Raw genomic sequence first — 19,168 nt, forward strand, 5'->3', positions numbered from 1 at the left:
CTGAAAGTTCCATTACAGCTACCAGCTCAGCAGTTACAGGTAGATCTAGCTAGAACTCAGGGATGTTTCCCATTGGTCTGGTTGCAATTAAACCCTCAGCTTCCAACCAGAAGCTGTGGCCAGACAATGACAGCCTTCTCACCGGCTATTTCTCTTATAGATAGAAGCCAACTCTGGTCATGACACAAGAACTAAGACCTAGAGAAAGGGGTTTCCAAATGAAAACAAGAGTGCTTGGAATATAGCTCAGCAGTATTTCACTTGCTATCCAAAGCACTGTAGTTGATCACTAGTGCCATGGAAAACAAAAATAGTAATGGCGCATTTTCCTAGATGGTCAATGGAAACCAGGTGTCAAAAACAGCTTTCTACTCATTGACTATGTTGGCCCTCATTTTAATTACTTCTCTATTACTGTTATAAAACACTATGGCCTAGACAACTTATAGAAGAAAAGGTTTAATTTGGGCTTATTTGGTTCTAGAGGCATAAGAGTCCATCATGGCAGCTACATGGCAGCAAGTGGTAGACACGGTGGCAAGAGCAGGCATCTGTGAGCTCACATCTGGAACTGCAAGCATGAAGCAGAGAATATGATTAGAAGTGGCACTCTCAAATCCCACCCCCAATAATAGACCTCCTAAGCTTCCCCAGTCGGCATCACTAAGTGAGCACCAAGCATTCAAATACCCAAGACAGTAGCAGAAGGTTCATTATTCAAACTGCCACAGAGTTCTCTGTGAATTCTGGAGTTATAAGACCAAATCTTGGGACTAGAGAGATGGCTCAGCGGCTAAAAGCACTGGCTGTTCTTTCAGAGGACCCAGGTTCAGTTCCCAGAACCCACATGGCAGCTCACAACTGTCTGCAACTCTAGTTCCAATGGCTCTGACACCCTCACACCAATGCACATAAAACAAAATTAAACTTAATTAAAAAATAAAAGACCAAATCTTAGTCTTCTTTTCATTGAATTCCCTGTGTCTGAAACTTAACAGACAATTTGAAAAAAAAAATCATTTCAAATGAATGAACGGAAGGAGAGATGGATGTATTTGAGGGCCTAAAACGTGAAGCATTTAGAACAACACATCATTTGGTACTGTTTCTAAATGGACAATGTATCTATAAAAAGATGTGAAACTAAAAAAGACTTATTGGGAGAGCATAGCAGGAAGGTCAAGCATGACCTTTGACTTTAGGATTGGGCAGGGATAGAGAGGGAGAAGGAAGAAATGTATTCCAGGTGGGTACACAATATGAGCACTGAACTGAGATCAGACAGGAACCACTTATTCAGACACGAAGAGAAAACTGGCCAGGCAGAGCTTCATGTAGGAGAACAGTGGGACAGATAAGGGAGAGGCAGGGCAACTGTGATCTGATGAGCTAAACCTGAATCCTGAAGGCCCTGAAGTGAGGAGGAAGGATGGAAGCCGCAACAAGGCTGCTGTGTCAGCAGCAACTGTACAGAAGACAGATGCTCAAGAGCCCCTGAGTGTGGCTGGACAGACAATGGTGATGGGAATTGATTCGAAAGCTGTTGCCAGGTGAAAGCTGTCAAGTGACCAAGGCCTGGACGCTATAATGTCAGAGAGCCTCTTCCAACCCAAAGGCCCATTCACTGGTGCATTCCCAGTATTTTTTTTTTCTTTTACTCTTCTTAAACACATGTCAGATGTTTGTTTGCACCCAAGAAACTTATAAACTGAAGGAGGTTCTCCTGGCAGGAGCTGGGAAGAGTTCCACGGGATAAGTCCAAGGCTTGCAGAGAGGCACAGAGATGGGGATGGGCTGGGGTCCCAAGTGAACCAAGGTCCAGACACCTCACCCATGTGACTGCTGAAAACACCTTCCCAGGAATGTCAATTGAGTGCCTTCATTCTGTAAACCACCTGACCAGCTCACTGGCTTTGAGTTTAGCATTTACTGGTTGAGCAATCATGGGTGAGTTTTCTCTCCTACTTTTGGTATTTTTCATCTGTAAAAAGAAGGTAATAATTAAACTGTCCCCTAGAGCTTGTTAATAAAGATTGTGCTAATAATGTATATGATGTGCCAGACTCAATAAATACCCACTCCAGGTTGAGTGGCCTTACCTGGAAGGCTAAGGACCAGATGTGTTGCAGATTTAAGAGTTTTTCAGATCTGGAGATGTTTGCATAGGCTTTCTAGGTCGAGTGACTCCAGTTGGAAAATCCCATCTGTTCCAACACCTAGAATTTCTTGAGCCTTATCATATGGAGCAACCTGTATTATTACTATCATTTATATCTAGGCGCATCACTAGCAGCCCTGCTAATTGGGTCCAGACAGATTCCTTCCGAAAGCCAAAAGTGCTTCCTCGCTAGAGAGAGATCTAGGCAGTGGGATAAACTCTCCCACACTGTACTTCAAGTTAAGCTCACACTGCAGCCTTCTGGTCTCTTCAGAACAATTCCAACCACCAGAGGGAGAGTGGACTGTCAGAAAACAGCCCTTTAATGCAGTCTTTTTCAAGCTGCAGTTTTGAAAAACATCAGTGGTTGTGATAGCAACTTAGTGGAACCCAATTAGCATTTTCTTTGTTTACTGAAATAAAATAGAAAATATCATTATTGCAGAAGAATCAGGTAGCTCTTGTTTCACAAAACCTCTTGTTTTCAGTACACAAGTACTGGTGTGCATGTGTCCTGGATATGTATATAAAACACTTCTCACTGATTCATGGCCAACTGACACGAGGCTGACAAGTGTAACCTTCATGGATGTGTAGAAGAAAACAATTTCCTTGACTTCTCAGACACAGGTCCCATCCAAGTTAGGCACTGGTCTGTATTTAAAATAATAATAATAATAATAATAATAATAATCAGACAAGATGGAGGACCAATGTGAAAGCCCATACTGATAAAATTGGATTATTGCCAAGTATGGTGGTAAAAAGCCTGTAATCTCAGGGAGAAGCAAAAGGATCAGCAGTCAGTAGCACAAGGTCATTTTTGGCTACATAGTGAGTTCAAACTCAGTTTGAGCTACAGGAATGAGGAGGAAGAAGCTGGAGAGATGGCTTAGCTGTTAAGACCCTGTCTCCTGATCTTCTGGAGGTCCAGGGTTCGGTTTCCATATAGTACACAAACATACAGACAGACAAAACACACATATACATAAAATAAAATATAAAAACGTTTTAAAGGAGGAAATAGACTCTTTCTTTGCTTCTCTTCCTTGGGTGTTTATTGAATACCAGCACCCCTCAAAGTCAAACATTGCCTTTCTGTTCCTTCTTGTACATGGCTCCCCTCCCAGGATTTATGACTCAACTCTTTCTTGGTTTCTCTATGTGGCCATATCTGAGTTGCTGTAACTCTTAACTCCGGGTCTATATCTTTAAATCACAAGTGAAGTTTCCGCTGGGGAAGTCCGTGGACCCCTTCAATTCAGCCTGCTTTGTAAAGCTAAGTACATCATCTGTTCCTCATAAAAGGAAAGGTCAAAGTCCTCATCCTGTGTTCCTTGTATTGGTCCCAATATGCTGATGGTGTGCTGACATGTGACCTTTCAAAAACAGTATTATCATAGAGACTCTCTTGGAACAGAAACCATCTCAGAAGTAAGGATATTCTTGTCAAAATCTCCTTGTTGGCCAGGTTGGTGGCAAATGCTGGTAAACTCAGCATTCTGGAGCCTGAAGCAAGAAGGTTTCAAGCTAGAGGCCAAACTGGGCTACAAGTGAGACTATGTGCCTAAATAACAAAAAGCAGCACCCAGGCTGACAGACATTAACTCAGTGTCTTTAGTGAGAAGACCTTCCCATAGCCAAGTCTTTTTTTCTGGCTCTGCATTGCCAACTACCTTATTACCTGATTGGTCCAATGTGCCCCACACATCCCTGGTCTGCATGGTTGACATTGTCTTGTTTCAGGCTTTCACCTTTCCCAGAAACGTGGGCTACCTCACAAAGCCACATGCTGAGTTATGTCATTGACTCAAAAGTTCTTCAAGACCATCAAATAAGATGATTCCAAGTATGGTGGCACAAGCCTTTAAGCCAAGCACTGGGAAGCTGAAGCAAGTGGGCCTCCATGAATACAAAGCCAACCTGGTCTACATATCAAGTTCCATGCCAGCCAGGGCCACACAGTGAGATCTTGTTGGGGGCGGGGAGAGTGCATGGGGGGAGAAAGGAACGAAGGAAGAGAATTATGTGTGCATGCCTGGCAGGCATAAAGCCCTGGGTTCAAGTGGAAGCAAAGCATAAACCAGATGTGGTGCTGCATGCCTGCAATCTCAGCTGTTGGGAGTTGGAAGCACAGTGATTAGGAGTTCAAGATCATCTCCAGCTGCTTATGGAGTTCAAGGCCAGCCTAAGGCTCATGGGACCTTGGCAGAAGGAGAAGGAAAACAACAACAACAAAGCGTGAGAAAGCAGACTCAAGCCAGGAGTGACAATGAGTCACCTCCAGTGCCAGTCTCAACTGATTCATCATGACTGCCTGGAACACTGTTAGGGAGTCGGGGTGGGGGCGGGGTACTAACGTAGAAGGAAAAGTTAGTAAAGGCACAAGATGGAGAAATGCATATTCCTGATCTATATGAAATCTTTTTTTAAAACTTCTTTCTACACACACCACCATTCAGAACGAGAGCTACTTACCACTTCCTGGATGATCCATTGATCCATGCAATTCTTTTCTCCACAAATATCACCTGTTCTCATAATTTCTCCCTTTCATCATGAGCTCTTGCCTCAGCTTGCTCAAATGGGAACCTTCAGCTGGTTCCTGACATTCTCTACCAGCACCGTTTATCACTGCTGAAGGTTTGTCAGTGCCCTCAGCTGTATAGGTGCTTGAGTGCGTATTCTATAGCATGTGTGTTTCTGCTTCCCCCACTGGACAATAAAGTCTTTGAAGACAGTGGACATGCCTTGCTCCTCTTGCAATTCTTAAACCCTCGTCACTAATTTAGATATTGCCGGTGTTCAATAGAAGATTATAAAATAAACTATTGAGCCAGTATTCTGATAGCATTGCGACATTTGACTTTTCAAAAAAATATATTATCAGAGAATCTCTTGGAACTGGAGCCATCTCAGAAGCAAGGATATTCATGGAGAACTGTCCCTGATGGTGGTGTGTGATTGCAAACACCTGTAATCTCAGCAATTCAAGCCTGAAGCAGTGGGATCTCAAGTCAGAGACAAGCCTGGGCTACATATGTGGTAAAATCTTGTGTCAATAAGTAAATAAATAAGTAGAGCACCCACCTTTATTCCCAGCACTCCAGAGGCACAACCAGTCAATTTCTGTGAGTCCACGGCCAGCCTGGTCTACACATCCAGTTCCGGGACAGCCAAAGTTACACAACAAAATCCTGTATCAAAACAAACAAACAAACCAAGAGCCAGCTAGATGATTCAGACACACACAGATTGGTAGGTAGGTAGGTAGGTAGGTAGGTAGGTAGGTAGGTAGATATATAAAATGATAAACTGTCCTTCCCAACCACGAACAAAAGCCAGACTATAGAAGCCCCAAACCAGCAGGTGACAGAACTCTGAATTCAAGAGAAGAATTCGTGTCACTGGTACAGCAGCAAGATAATAAAAAATAATTCAGCCAGTATATATGACAAAATCTATGGCCCTTTTACCAATGAGTCTAGGACGTGATTCCCTCACTATAATACAAGCTCTCAAAGGAAAAGGAAAATTTAAACCCAGATGGCACACAAAGCTGCGTGAATTGCCTTTTTTTTTTTTTTTTTTTTTTTTTTTTGTAAATGCAAGTGCAAAGAAAGGAATATACCACTATTTAAAATAATAATTATTGTGGCCATGTACAGTGATACATGCCTGTAATCTTCACACCCAGGAAGCTGAGGCAGGAGAATCTCAGAACAAAGGACTAGCCTGGGCTACCTAGTAAGACCCTGTCTCAATAAACAATAAAAATAATAAGAATTACTACTATTATCATTATTATTATCAGCGGCAGGAGCCTAGAATGCCACTATGCAGCTATGATTCCTATAATCGCAGCTGCCTATGGGGGTGAGATGGGAGGACTATGTGAGTCTGGGAGCTTAAACAGCTTAGGTAGCAGAACCTCATCTCCTCACAGTTACTGTTATTATTACTGTTACTGTTATGATGATGATAAATGAGTTGGAAAGCCACTACACTGAACCTCACTGTCTAACCCGCAGTAGTCTCACGCTGAGATCATCCTACGGCCCACAAACCATTTGTACCCTCAGACTGCCCACTCAACCCTGAGTCAGGGTGAAGGTAGCTCTGCAGAGGACCGCGCGAGCCACCTTCCTAAGCTCTCCTCGTCGCCATTTTGTGTAGAGGCCACCGGCCCAAAGCCTTCCTAGCATTTCCCCACACATGCCTATACACCCCTCCAGCCATAGAAACAAGTCCGAGGACAGGGTTTATAATACTGTGACAGGGTCGACAACCCAGGGAAAAGTCACGAGCACCAAGGACCTCGTCCCTTCTTTATTGGGAACCAACTTTCATCGTTGTTGTTTCCTGAAACGCCTAACAGGAGAAAAAGAAATTGGAGAGACAGTGACAGAATTGTTAATTTTCAAAATCGGTGCCAAGTCCTGTCTGAGTGGAAGGACATTATAGACGGTTCACTCTTCTGGGAAAGCAAAAAATAAAATAATCTTTTTTTTTTCTTCACTTCAGGCAACGCAAAGCAAATGGCCTAAGCCCAAATCCCTAAGAACACCATGATTTCAATGATTTGGGAGTTATCTGCCCTGTCTTTTTCCTCTGTGTCTGTGTGGTTCCTCAAACAAAGTGGGCTGGAAGAGTTCAAGCTCGGTTCACAGAAGGGAACATTCTGTACTCAGCCTGTGCCGGGCTGCGCTGTGTAAAGCAAGATCAACAGAATGATCTCAGCCGCAGCCCGGCAGCAGCAGGCACCGCCGCCGCCATCCCCCAGCCCAACCCCTCGTTTGAACGTGCGGGGCTCAGTGGCCATCTGCGGACAGTGACCGCAGAAGTGGGGACACACGGGTGCGCTCTAGAGATGCCTTTCTGGAGTGCTGTGCAGTTCAGTCCTGCTGTTTCTCGCTGGCGGGTCAAGGGAGTTGTTAGCATATTTGTCTTTGGAGCTTAATCACAACCGAAGCACTTCCAAGGAAACAGGCCCCTGTGTGCATACTTCTGCTTTGGCATCGATCAGAGCTTTTCAGTCTGTGTGGATGTTTCTGTGCTCGGATGACAGCGGTAAGACTGAATATGTTACGGAGACGGCGCCTGCGCTGAGAGGCGGCGGGGGCAGGGACAGAGGACAGAAGAGCAAAGGAAACAGTCGAGATCATTACCCCGGCCCCACACTGCACCCGCCCCCAGCTTTTCCATCTCCTGGATCCAGAGCTTTTTCATCTTTTGTCTAGAATTTAGCGAATAAGTCAACGTATATTGTGCAGATTCTGTGCAAGGGCCTGTTCATAAAATAGTACCTGAAACAAGATTTCTCTTAGCAAAATGGAAACCCGGCCGCTAAACTAGAAGGACTGATAGGAACGGAAGAGGAGCGCTGTGTGGCCACATGTCCGGGAGGGGTGGCTAGGAGGAGAGGGCAACAGACGGAGCTGTGGCAAGGTCCCGAACTCAGGTGGGAGTTCTGAAGTACAGCTCCCAGGAATCTTCCCGGTTGAATTCATGCCTTGTGGCAAAGGGAAGGGGCGACACAAAATGACCACACCTCCGAGCAGGGGTTGTGGGCTGGGCCTCTCCATGCCTCCTTTCAAGGTAACTCGGCCCTGCCCCATTGCAGGAAAAAGAGAGAGCAGCAGGGAGAAGAACAAAGGGTTTTCTGTGCAGGGTGGCTTTGCATCCTGATTTACTGTCCCTGGGACATCAGGCAAGTTCCTCAGACTTTGTGCCTCATCAAGTAAACAGTAACCGTTGTTATTATGAATGTTAAGTGTGGGTCAGCGAAAGCTGCGTCTTAGGTGTTAAAAACATCCACTACTGTGTCCTCTAAACTGTTCTCTCACCCACATATTTTCAGTTTATTGACTTAGTGAGTGGCTGTTGAACAGCCTCACCCGCTGCCACGCTTTGTGGCAGGCTCTAGGCTCCAGGGCAGCTGAGCCTTGTCGTGGAGAAGCATCAGACACGGGGTAGCTGATCCAGGCAGTCCCCGAGGCAGGAATCAAATGATTCCTTAAAGTGGGCCTTCTTGTTATGCTCAGCCTAGTTTCTCATGTGTCCAGGACTGATTTCTATGGCAGAGGCAGCCCAATCCAGAGACAAAAATGGTGCTTGGCGTGCCAGGGAGCCGGGCTGAGCCAGAGCTGCCCTGAGACAAGGCATTCTTAAGATTGTACTTGCAGAATGTAAACACCCTTTCTCGCTTCAGGACCAGAGCTACTTCCGAGACAGGAGAAGTTAAGTCGCAAAGCACCTCTGGGGCCTGGACCACACCACCATATCACACTACTGCCACACCACAGGGAGGTGGGGGGAAGATGGCATCTGGGACTCAGTCACAGACAGTGTGCCCATCTGTAAGCAAGTACTCACTGGGGCAGAAAACCAATAAAGACTCACAAGCCTTTCTGGAGGTGGTGGCCCACACCAGTACTCCCAACGCTTCCAAGGCTAAGGAAAGAAAATCACGAGTTCGAGATTCAAACAAGGCTACATGGTGACTTCCAGTCTAGCCAGGGCTACGGTATTAGTTACTTGTTTGTTACTGTGAGAAATAACAAACAAATTAAAAAAAAAAAAAAGTGACCAAGACCAAGACTATCCTAAGAAGAGTTTATTTGAGTGTATGGCTCCCTCTTGGTGAGGAAGCATGCAGCAAGCAGCAAGCAGCAAACAGCAAGCAGCAAGCAAGCAGCAAGCACGGCACTTAGGGCAAAAAAGATGTGAGTTCACCTCTTAAACCACCAGCATCAGAGAGATCAAACTAGAAATGGCATGGATATTTCAACCCTCAAGGCCTGCCTACAGTGACATATATCCTTCAAGGCCACACCTCCTAAACCTCACCAAAGAGCACCATCCTCTGGAGATGACTGATGTGTTCAAATGTCTAAGGCTATGGGGGGGGGGGCATTTCTCATTCAAACCACCACAGCTACGTAGCAAGACCCTATTTCAAAGTTTTCTAACACCCAGCACCCCCACAAATAACAAACCTTAAGGCTTCTCCACCAAGTCCCGGATGGCTACCCAAGTGGTGAGTCAGTAAAGATAATTTTATAGACTTCCCTTCTACTGTGGTTGTCACCTAGAGTTCAAGAGAGAAGCCGATCCCAGGCCATTAGAGGCAAAGCCCAGGTAGGGCTTCCTTGGAACCAGTCACTGAGACATCTAAATCTTTTCTTTCTATAGAGATAACATCTCCTCACTTACCCGGCTCTCCCCATCTCTCTAAGGACCCTGTTTACAATACTGGCAGCAAAGAAACTGTCTCAAACACACTATCTTTCCAGAGGAAGTCTTCTGCCAAGGACTGCTGCCCGCTACAGCCTGTTCCAGAGGAAATTTCTGAGAAAGGCCAGAGTATATGCATAGAGCAATAAAAGCAGGACCTAAGAGGTAAATTGAGCTAAATAACTTTGGAGACAAGTGATAGAGATCTCAGAGGGAGTCCATGAAGGAAAGGAGTTCTCTGAGGAGACAGCAAGAGGCCACAACAACCCACACACATCTGTTGGAAGGAAAATCTGAGATCATGAAGTCTGTTGATGACTGCTTATTATATGGTAAAAGCTTTAAATGTCTTCTCTCATTTAATTCGCACAAGAATCCTGTGTGGTAGGTGGTGATAGTATCGGTGTCGTAGATGAAGAAACCAAGACTTGAAGATCCTACAAGAATCTCAGAATGCTACTGCAGTCGTGTTATCTGTTTCCTTTGGGCATTCAGACTGAAATCACAAGTTGTCGTTCTGATACTAAGTTCTACTCTCCAGCCTCATATCTCATCATACCCCAGCTCTTCATCCACCAGAACTTTCCAAATGCCCATGAGGTGCTGGAGTGGGTTATCTGCAGGTACAGCCCTTGAGGAACATCTAGTCTATCTGTGTAGCCATGATGCTACAGAAACAACTTTTGAATCCCAATGGATTCAGTGTTGCTTATTTTCTGATCTTACTATATGTCCCTTTTGGGTTTTTACTCAAGGGTCTTGGCTGACAGAAAGGTGCCAGATCTTTTTGTTGCTGCTGTTGTTGTTGTTTGGTTGGTTGTTTTTATTTGTTTGTTTGTTTGTTTTCAAGACAGGGTTTCTCTGTGTGTGGCCCTGGATGTAGTGGAATCACTGTGTAGACAAGGCAGGCTGGTCTCCAACTCACAGAGATCTGCCTGCCTCTGCTTCCCGGTGCTGGGATTAAAAGAGCACCGTAAATTGTCAGATCTTTTAAGCACAGTCGGTCATCATTTGAGAAGAAAAACAGGAGCAGTTACCACCCCTTAACCCCTTTTCCTGCAATAGCTTCTTTCCTAGAAAAGCTCATGATAGCCCTGCTCCCACGTATGTCCAAAATAAATCAAGCACATATAACAGCAAGGGATTAAAGAACTCCAACACCCTCCCCCACCCCACAAGCCAAGTAATGCAGGAAAACCAAAAAAAAAAAAACAAAAACAAAAACAAAAACAAAAACGTGAATAGCCTCAGTAACGACTACAGTCTGGCAGTACAGATAACCCACCCGGAAGTCTTAGAGCCCACATCCCACAGCAGTGCAAAGCCAAAAGATGAAGTCCCCCCAGAGTAGATGCATTAAGGCTTATGAAGAACAACAGAGAATGAATTATGTCTATGCTGAAGAACTCACTGAAGTATCCTGAGCCAGTGAAATCAATGCTGAGTCTGGGAGAGCGGGGAGACCCTGAATGATCCTACAGAAGTAGCTGCACTGGCCCTGATCTTTAAAGAAAGATGGTATCCCACTACCACTCACCCTCATAAATGACCAAAATTAGGTCTGAGAGACAGCCTGAACAGGCAGCTGAAATGTAAGGCTATGTGCTGTGGGCTTGAGAGGAGGAGGAGGAGAAGGAAGCAGAGTGCTCGAGCCAGGAGGAAATGGTTGCTGACCAAGGCAGAAGCTAAAAGGATGTGGAAGAGCCTTAAGCAAGAAAATGCAAATGCAAGCTAGGAGTAGTGGTAACTGTGTTATTCCAATACTCAGAAGAAGGACAATTGCTTTGAGTCTGGGACCAGCCTGGGCTATATAACAAGTACCAGACAAGCTCACGCAGAGCTATATAATCAAACTTTATTTTTTTAAAAAAGTGCTTAAGGCATAAATTCTGCCCTTATATTTTACTCCAAGTCTCTAGCAAGAGAATAAATGTGTAATTTCTTGATGGTCTTTTTTTTGAAGCAGGTTTCTGCATGGCCCTGCCTGTAGATCAGGCTGGCCCTGCCTGCCCCTTCTGGAGTGCAGGGGACTAAAGGTGTGTGCCACCACTGAACAGCATGCCTTTCCCTTCTAAAAGGGATTGATCTCGAGAGATACCTTAGTGAACACAAACTAAAACATCAATAAAGCAAGATAATGAAGAGGGGTGGGGGACTAAAATGCTAAATGGAGAAATTCAGGGAGGAGGAGGCTGCATCCAGTAGCTAGGGAATGCTTGGAGGAACCAGGACTCTTGGTGTTAATGGACTCTTTTAGTGGGGGCTTAAGTTTGGTTTCATGGTGTTCAGTAGAAACCCTCAACTTTTCTCCCTTGTGAACATTTCGACAAAGCCTTCATTGCTGGGATGCTTTCCGAGGTGGCAAGAGGTCACAAGTGGGCAAGTGGTTTGCAGTGAAGTGTTGACTCTGTCTTCAAAGTGGAAACAGGGAATGAGCAGGAACCCTAGAGAACCCAGTCATGTTTTGTTAAATAGATGTTAGCACTCAAATTCATGTAGGAAAAAAAAAAAAAAAGACTCATCCTAGGAGAACAAAGTTAGTAAAGATGCCCTTCACATAGGGGATGAAAGACCAGAAAACAACCACCTCACAACTGGATGACTGTAACACCCAGACCCTAAGAGCTACACATGCAAAGGCACTGGTTTGATTGACATCTCCAAGCAAATACTGATGACCAGGCATATGAAGTCTAAAGTCAGAAGAGATAAGCTCATTAACAAACCAACAATCAGGATTTCTGGGAACAGGTGTATCCCTTTCATTATCAAGATTATTGTGATAAACACCATAACCAAAGCAACTTTGGAGGAAAGGGTTTATCTCAATATATAGCTTATAGTCCATAATGAGGTCAGTCAGGGCAGGAACTCAAGGCAAAAACTTGGAAGTAAGGATCTGAAGCAGAAGCCATGGGCCATGGAGAAGTGCTGCTCTTCTTCTTCTTCTTCTTCTTCTTCTTCTTCTTCTTCTTCTTCTTCTTCTTCTTCTTCTTCTTCTTCTTCTTCTTCTTCTTCCTCTTCTTCTTCTTCTTCTTCTTCTTCTTCTTCTTCTTCTTCTTCTTCTTCTTCTTCTTCCTTTTCTTCTTCTTCTTCTTCCTCTTCCTCTTTTCTCTTTTTTTAAGATAGGGTTTCTTTCTGTCACCCTGGGTGTCTTGGAACTTCCAGGCTGGCCTCAAATTCAATTATCAGTGGGCTTCTGCCTCCTGGGCACTGAGATTAAAGGCCTGTGCCACCACCACCTGACATCAGCCTGCTTTCTTATATACCCCAGGATCACCTGCCCAGGAATGGCACCACTCACAACAGGATGGGCCCTCCAAAATCAACCACCACCAATTAATGGAGGCATTTCTTAACTGAGAGTCCTTCTCCCCAAACGAAGCTAGCTTGTGTCATGTGAGGTAAAACTAGCCAGGCCACTAACCTTCAGACACTTCCGAGTTTCACATTTGCAAAGAGCTTTTGTTTTGATTTCTCTCAAAATATACGAAGTCATTGATTTCTTATCAGCCCATCAATAAACAAAAGTAAAATAAAAAGTGACAGAGCTAGAGACAAACTTCCCCCAAGGATGTCATGACTTACTTATATCCACCTCACCCATACAGCATGCCAATATTTACTTTGCTGCTAAGCACCCAACGCCTGCATGTGCCAAGATCCTTCAGGCCCTGCATCCTGACAGATGAAAGATTGCCAGAGACAGCATTGAACAGGAGCAGAGAGCTGCTGACTATGAACACATTTTTTGACTTATATGTAGCTGTCAGGTAGGAAGAGTCATCCATGTTGATCAGAGAAAAAATATCCTCCTGTGGAGAGCAGGTGTTCCTGGGAAGCCTCATGGTCAGGCTGTATTTCAATATTCTTACAAACATCCGAAGTACTCTTCTCCACAGGCTCTTCAGATGCAGTCTGTAAACCTTCTATAAGTGGGAAATTAGCATGGCAGGAAGGCTGCATAGACACTTAACGACTCCCAATGAGAACGTGGGACTAAGTGAGTGCCCTTTGGTGGGAAAGTAGCGACATCGAAGACTCAACTCAGAATGTGAGTGAGTTCAGAATGTAATTTAAATGTTCAGATTTCCCCTAAATTTCTTCTGCTTCTAGATTCAATTTTATGGTTGGTACTAAACTTTGGTCCTTTGGAGCAGTTCCATCATCTTGGCCTGAATATGGTTCTTCTTTATCCACCCTGCAGAATGGCAGTGGGTGACAGACTCATGTCACTCGTGGGGGCTACATGTAATGTATTCCTGGCACAGTTCTTACAGAGGCTAAAAACTACCCTGCAGGTGAGTGAGCTCCTGTGAGGAAACAGAAGGAACCTCAAATCATTTGTTCAACTGGTAAATATTTCCTGAGCACGTACTATGTTCATGAAGTCATGGCAAGTTGCTGGAGATACAGCTAAGGGCAAAGCAGGCATGGGCCATCACATCATCCTGGAGCCAGCGATCTGGTTTGGAGAGCACTATTGTTAGCATCATGTGAATCACTTCAAACTCTGTACCGTGAAACAAAACTGTGGGTGACTCTGAGAAAATAAGACAGACACTTGACCTAGGCTCTGGAAAAGGGTCAGGAAAAATCAGCCGAAGAAATTCAGCTCAGACTAAGATGGGCAGGAATTAGAATGGTGTGTGTGTGTGTCCTCCTCCTCTGTAAAAGGACTCTGCTAACAGGGTTTTATCCAGAAGCAAATTCTAAGGTGAGGACACAGGAAGGCAACTTAAAAGGACAGGGCATATCCCCAAGGAAAGCTGGATAAAAAAACTGGAGGGAGGGACAAGAAAGGGAAAGGGGTAATTCAAGGTGGAGAATCAAACAGAGCCTCCCGGAGAGGCTGGCAGAAGATAGGTTGAGTCCCCTGCCAGGGAGCAGACAGCATTTGCTTCCCTGGATCCATTTGTAACAGGTAAAGTCCCAAACATTTTTTTTTCCTGTCCTACGATGCAGAATGCCTGATGCAGTAGCCTGAAGACTGTGCTCCATCAGACACCTATGCAGGCTGCAGGGAGCTCAGCTGCAGAGACCATGACATACAGGAAGCCTGCAAAAGGATGCTAAAGAAGCAGCTGTTACACAGCATGTTAAATTAAACTGTGCATGTAAGGAGCCAAGTAAGGGACCTGGAAAAGTACTTAAGGGTTCAATCAGTATTACTTCCTGCCATACGTGTTTATCACTAGTCTTCAACAGGCCTTGGACAGGCTTCACTTTGCCCAGTTAGCTCTGCCCACTCTGTCTTCAGGAAACCCTTCCCACCACTCCCTGCCAAGTCTCCTGAGACAAACACACATATAAATAGAGCGATATATATTTATATTTCTCAGAACTGTCGCATTTTGCTGAGCTCATAACAGAACTGAGCAAATAGGGCTGTCATCCTCTGTAATACCTTCTTTCACTCACAGCGGCTTCGTCTGCCTGTCTTCCCAGGCTCCCAGAGCTCAGAAATGAATGTGCATGCTCTTCTTTTCTTAAGTTACATCTGTGCTAACCTGATATAGTTATCAGGCCTCCCTTTCCTGGGCAACATGGTAGAATTCTTGAGCCAGAGGGACCTCCTTCAACTGCTTGTTTTTCTGAGCAATTTAGTAATTACTTGCTACCTGAGAAAAATCAGTGATTTAAATTAAAATCAAATAAACTGCACCTAAAAGGACTGTACTAGTTAGTTTTTATTGTCTACTTGGCATGACCTAGAGTCACCTGAGAAGAGGGAATCTGAACTGAGGAACGGTCTCAGTCTTGACTGAGATTGTCTTGACTGATGATTGAATGGGGGGAGAATCACGCCCATTGTGGATAGCACCATTTCTAGGCAGGAGGATGTAGGCTGTAGAAGAAATCTAGCTTAGTGTGAGCCAGTGAGCGAGCCAGTGAGCAACACTTCTCTGTGGTTTCTGCTCCAGTCCCCTGCCCTGACTTTCCTTAGCACTGGACTGTGACCTGGAAGTGTAAGCTGAATAAATCCTTTCTTCCCCTACGTTACTTTTGGTAGGAGTGGTTTTATCACAGCAACAGAAAAGCAAACCAGAAAAAAGGTGATCTCAAATATATAATTCTGAAGAAGAAGAAGTAGTAGTAGTAAAAGAAGAAGAAGAAGAAAAGGAAGAAGAAGAAGAAGAAGAAGAAGAAGAAGAAGAAGAAGAAGAAGAAGAAGAAGAAGAAGAAGAAGGAGAAGAAGGAGAAGAAGAAAAGAAGAAGAAGAAGAAGAAGAAGAAGAAGAAGAAGAAGAAGAAGAAGAAGAAGAAGAAGAAGAAGAAGAAGAAGAAACCTGCTCATGAGATGAGGCCATATAGTAGAACTTCTAGATGAGGGAAAATTAATCTTTAGCAGCAGAAAGCAGGACAGTAGGTGCTTACAGCCAGGAATAAGGCACCTGCAAAGAAGGTGTAAGAAGGCCGGGGCAATGACAGCTTTTGAGACTCTACTATAGAGGTCGTTACATTTACAGTTGTTGAGATTCGTAGACCTGTATGGTTCCAATGAGTATAATTGATTGTATATAAATTATAACTTAATAAAGTGATTGTTGGGAACAGGGTTTCACAGTCTATTACCCTTGCTGACCTCAGACTTCTAGTAACCCTCTTTATTTTAGCCTCCCAAATTCAGAATCACAGGCGAACACCATCAGACCTGGCAATAAAGTCATTTTTGAAAAGGAGCAACAATGTATTTTTGTTACCTGATCAGAAATCAAAAATAAATCCAATGGGTTAGTTAGGGGAATAGCTCAGGCAGCAGAGTGCCTGAGCTATGAAGACCCCCAGCACCCACATAAGAAGCCAGATATGGTGGGGGACACTAGTGATTCCAACATCAGGGAGGCAAAGATAGTGGTAAGATCCCTAGGGCTCACTGGCCAGCCAGTCTAGCCTCACTGATGAATGCCATGTCCCAGTGAGAGACCGTTTCTCAATACGCAAGGTAGCTGGCCACTGAGGAAATATGCCCAAGCTGATGTTGACCTCTGATCTCTACACTCGCAAACACATACATGTGCACCTATACACAAGCACACACACACATGTACACACACACACACACACACTGTATCCAAGAATAATCATAAGAAACCCCAACTAGATAAACATACAAAAGCCTTTGTAGAAAGTCCTTTTACCGCCGTCTAGTTTTGATTCTGGCAGGAAGTTAGTCTTGACAAGTCAGAAAAGACAAAATAAAACACAAGTCATTCCTATCAAGTGGCACTGGGATGTTTAGTCACCTATATAAGCCTATATAAGAACTGTTGTCCATATGATATGTCCAAATGATTTCAAATGAAATAATGAAGGACCTAACTTGCAGGGAGAAGCACCTTACTTTTCTTGCCTTGTTCCATCTCTCCTTGCCTCTCACCCAGATATGAGCTTCCTCCAAGCAAGCTATTGGGTGTGGCGCTGGTGCCGTCATAATTTATTTTATAGCTCATTACTTTGCATTCACTTGCCGTGAAGATGGAAACTGTGCAGGTGATTAAGCCGTTGCAAAGTGGCTTGTGGGACAAAGGGGCTTTTGAAAATGAACTAGAATATCCTACTTGCATGCCATCAAGAAAAGTTGTTACAAAACCCCATTCTTGTATTTAGCATGTAGCCGAGTTGTCTTCAGCAAGTGTCTCACAGCACTCTGCACCGATCCTCAAGCCCTGACACTTCTGAGGTTGCATTCACCCTTCCTCCCATCCCCAACTCTGTTCTTTGTCCTGCACAGCATTTAGCAGGTGAAGCAAATGCCTGTTTACTAATCTCAGTCCTGGAGCACACCAAGGGAGCCCTTTGAGAGCAGGAGCTACAGAGGTCACTATGATATTCAGCGCCTAGAAAAATGCCAGGCCCCTACTAGGTGCTTAATAAAAAACTGTGGAGCTGTTACTATTCTGGAGACATAACAACAGAGTTTATTTAAGGTCCTTGGAAAGCAACTGCACAAACAGGAAAACCCTGGCGCTTCCAAAGGGATCTCCACCCAAGCAGCGCTTCCAGCAGGAAATACCAAAAAGTCAGTATCTAGCACAGAAGGCAACCAGCATGTGTTTCCAGGCAAATTCTCCCGAGCTGATCTCCAAGAGGCTGTGGAATAGTCTGGAAAACCTGAGGATTTAAGAGCAGTCCAACGGAGTTCTCCTCCAAGGCAGGTTGTGTGGATGCAGCAGGGAAAAAGAGCCTTCCTGGCCCTCCTACCACTCTGGGCCAAACAGCACATCACCGAATTCACATCTAACACTATAGCTAAACAGATCACCACTGAATTTATATCTAACACCCTGGCTAAACAGGCACCACTGAATTCACATCTAATAACATGGGCAAACAGGCACCACTGAATTCTTTTTCAATGAGGGCTAGACCTGCTCACCTGAACTATCAGTATCCCTGCAACTGGCAATGCTAATGTCTCCTAGGAAGATGTTTGTGAAGTTTCATCTTTGTCTCTCTCTCTCTCTCTCTCTCTCTCTCTCTCTCTCTCTCTCTCTCTTCTTCTCTCTCTCTTTTGCTATATAGGGGATTGGATCCGAAGCCTCGATTGCCATGTACTAGGGTAAATGTTCTACCGGAGAACCCAATTGTTATTTTCATTTTTTCTTTATGTTGAGATAGAACTCCTAGTAAATTGCCCTAGCCAACCTTGAACTTGCAATCCTCCTGCCTTGACTTTCTCCATAGCTGGGATTATCCATGTACATTCTTGAAGGCAGTGGCACCTCAGCTGTCTATATCACCAAGGACAATGCATCAAAATACATCTGCAGTAGTAGCTCTCAACCTTCCTAAGGCTACCACTCTTTATTGCAGTTCTGTAGCTGTGGTGGCCCTCAACCATACAATTATTTTTGTTGCTACCTCATAGCTATAATTTTGCTACTACTATGAATCATAATGTCGGCTATGTAGGATATCTGATATGCAGGACATCTGACATAAGACCCTTGTGAAAGGATGATTCATGTCCTAAAAAGGGGTCAAAAACCACAGTTAAGAACTGGTGATCTAGAACCTTAAATCCAAAAGCATTGAGAGAAGAAAGAATAAAGAACTTCTGAATAATAACCTCCACTCACCGCTCATTAATGGTTAAAACAGTGGCTTCCAAGGCAAGAATAACCCCTGTCCCTCCTTTCTTCCATGGCTTACTGGGTATTCACCTTTGGCCCATTTGCTCAGTGGTGAGTGAAGAGAGCAAAAAGAGCTTAAGTCAACTTGGTGTTGCCACATTAACAAGTCTCAAATTGGGAAACACCTGGCTAAAATGAGCGTGGAGGACTCTATAACTAGCTTCCCATGATCCTCCTTGCTGAAGTTCTAGTTATTAACACACCTAGACTTGACATTGGTTAGCTGATATTCTTGACTAGAAAACTTAACTGAGAAGTGACCTAGGGACTGGGCTGTAGCTCAGTGATGAAATCCCTGCCTGGCATATGTTAGGCCCTTGGTTAGATTCCCAACACCACCATCACAGTAATAATAATAATAACAACAACAACAATAATACTAATAGCAGACAGATGGTGGTGGCACATAACTTTAATCCCAGCACTTGGGGGAGGCAGAGTCAGGTGGATATTGGCGAGTTGCAGGTCAGCCTGGTCTACAGAGTGAAGTCCAGGATAGCCAGAGCTTCACAGAAAAACACTGTCTCAAAAAAACTGGAAAAAAAAAATGATGAAAGTCTATCTGAAAAAAAAAAAAGGAAGATGCAGTCTGGTGAATTTACTATTGCTGCCATCTATATCAAACAAATCACTTACCC

The 19,168-nt window shown here is 44.3% G+C and overlaps 1 long non-coding RNA gene across 3 annotated transcripts; it reads right to left on the reverse strand.

Annotated features, from left to right (window-relative positions):
- Positions 1-439: 439 nt before the first annotated feature.
- On the reverse strand, positions 440-18,579 carry LOC132655237 (uncharacterized). 3 transcript variants are annotated; one of them, XR_009592969.1, is made up of 3 exons: positions 18,477-18,579; positions 5,249-5,355; positions 440-571 (listed from the first exon to the last, which is right to left on the reverse strand). It is a non-coding gene; the product is annotated as an uncharacterized LOC132655237 (long non-coding RNA). The 3 variants fall into 3 exon arrangements; XR_009592971.1 differs by having other exon boundaries at positions 440-1,981; XR_009592970.1 differs by lacking the exons at positions 5,249-5,355; positions 18,477-18,579 and adding an exon at positions 1,832-5,237.
- Positions 18,580-19,168: the final 589 nt, after the last annotated feature.

Source organism: Meriones unguiculatus, chromosome 1, assembly GCF_030254825.1.
Source record: "Meriones unguiculatus strain TT.TT164.6M chromosome 1, Bangor_MerUng_6.1, whole genome shotgun sequence".
NCBI classification, from domain to species: domain Eukaryota; kingdom Metazoa; phylum Chordata; class Mammalia; order Rodentia; family Muridae; genus Meriones; species Meriones unguiculatus.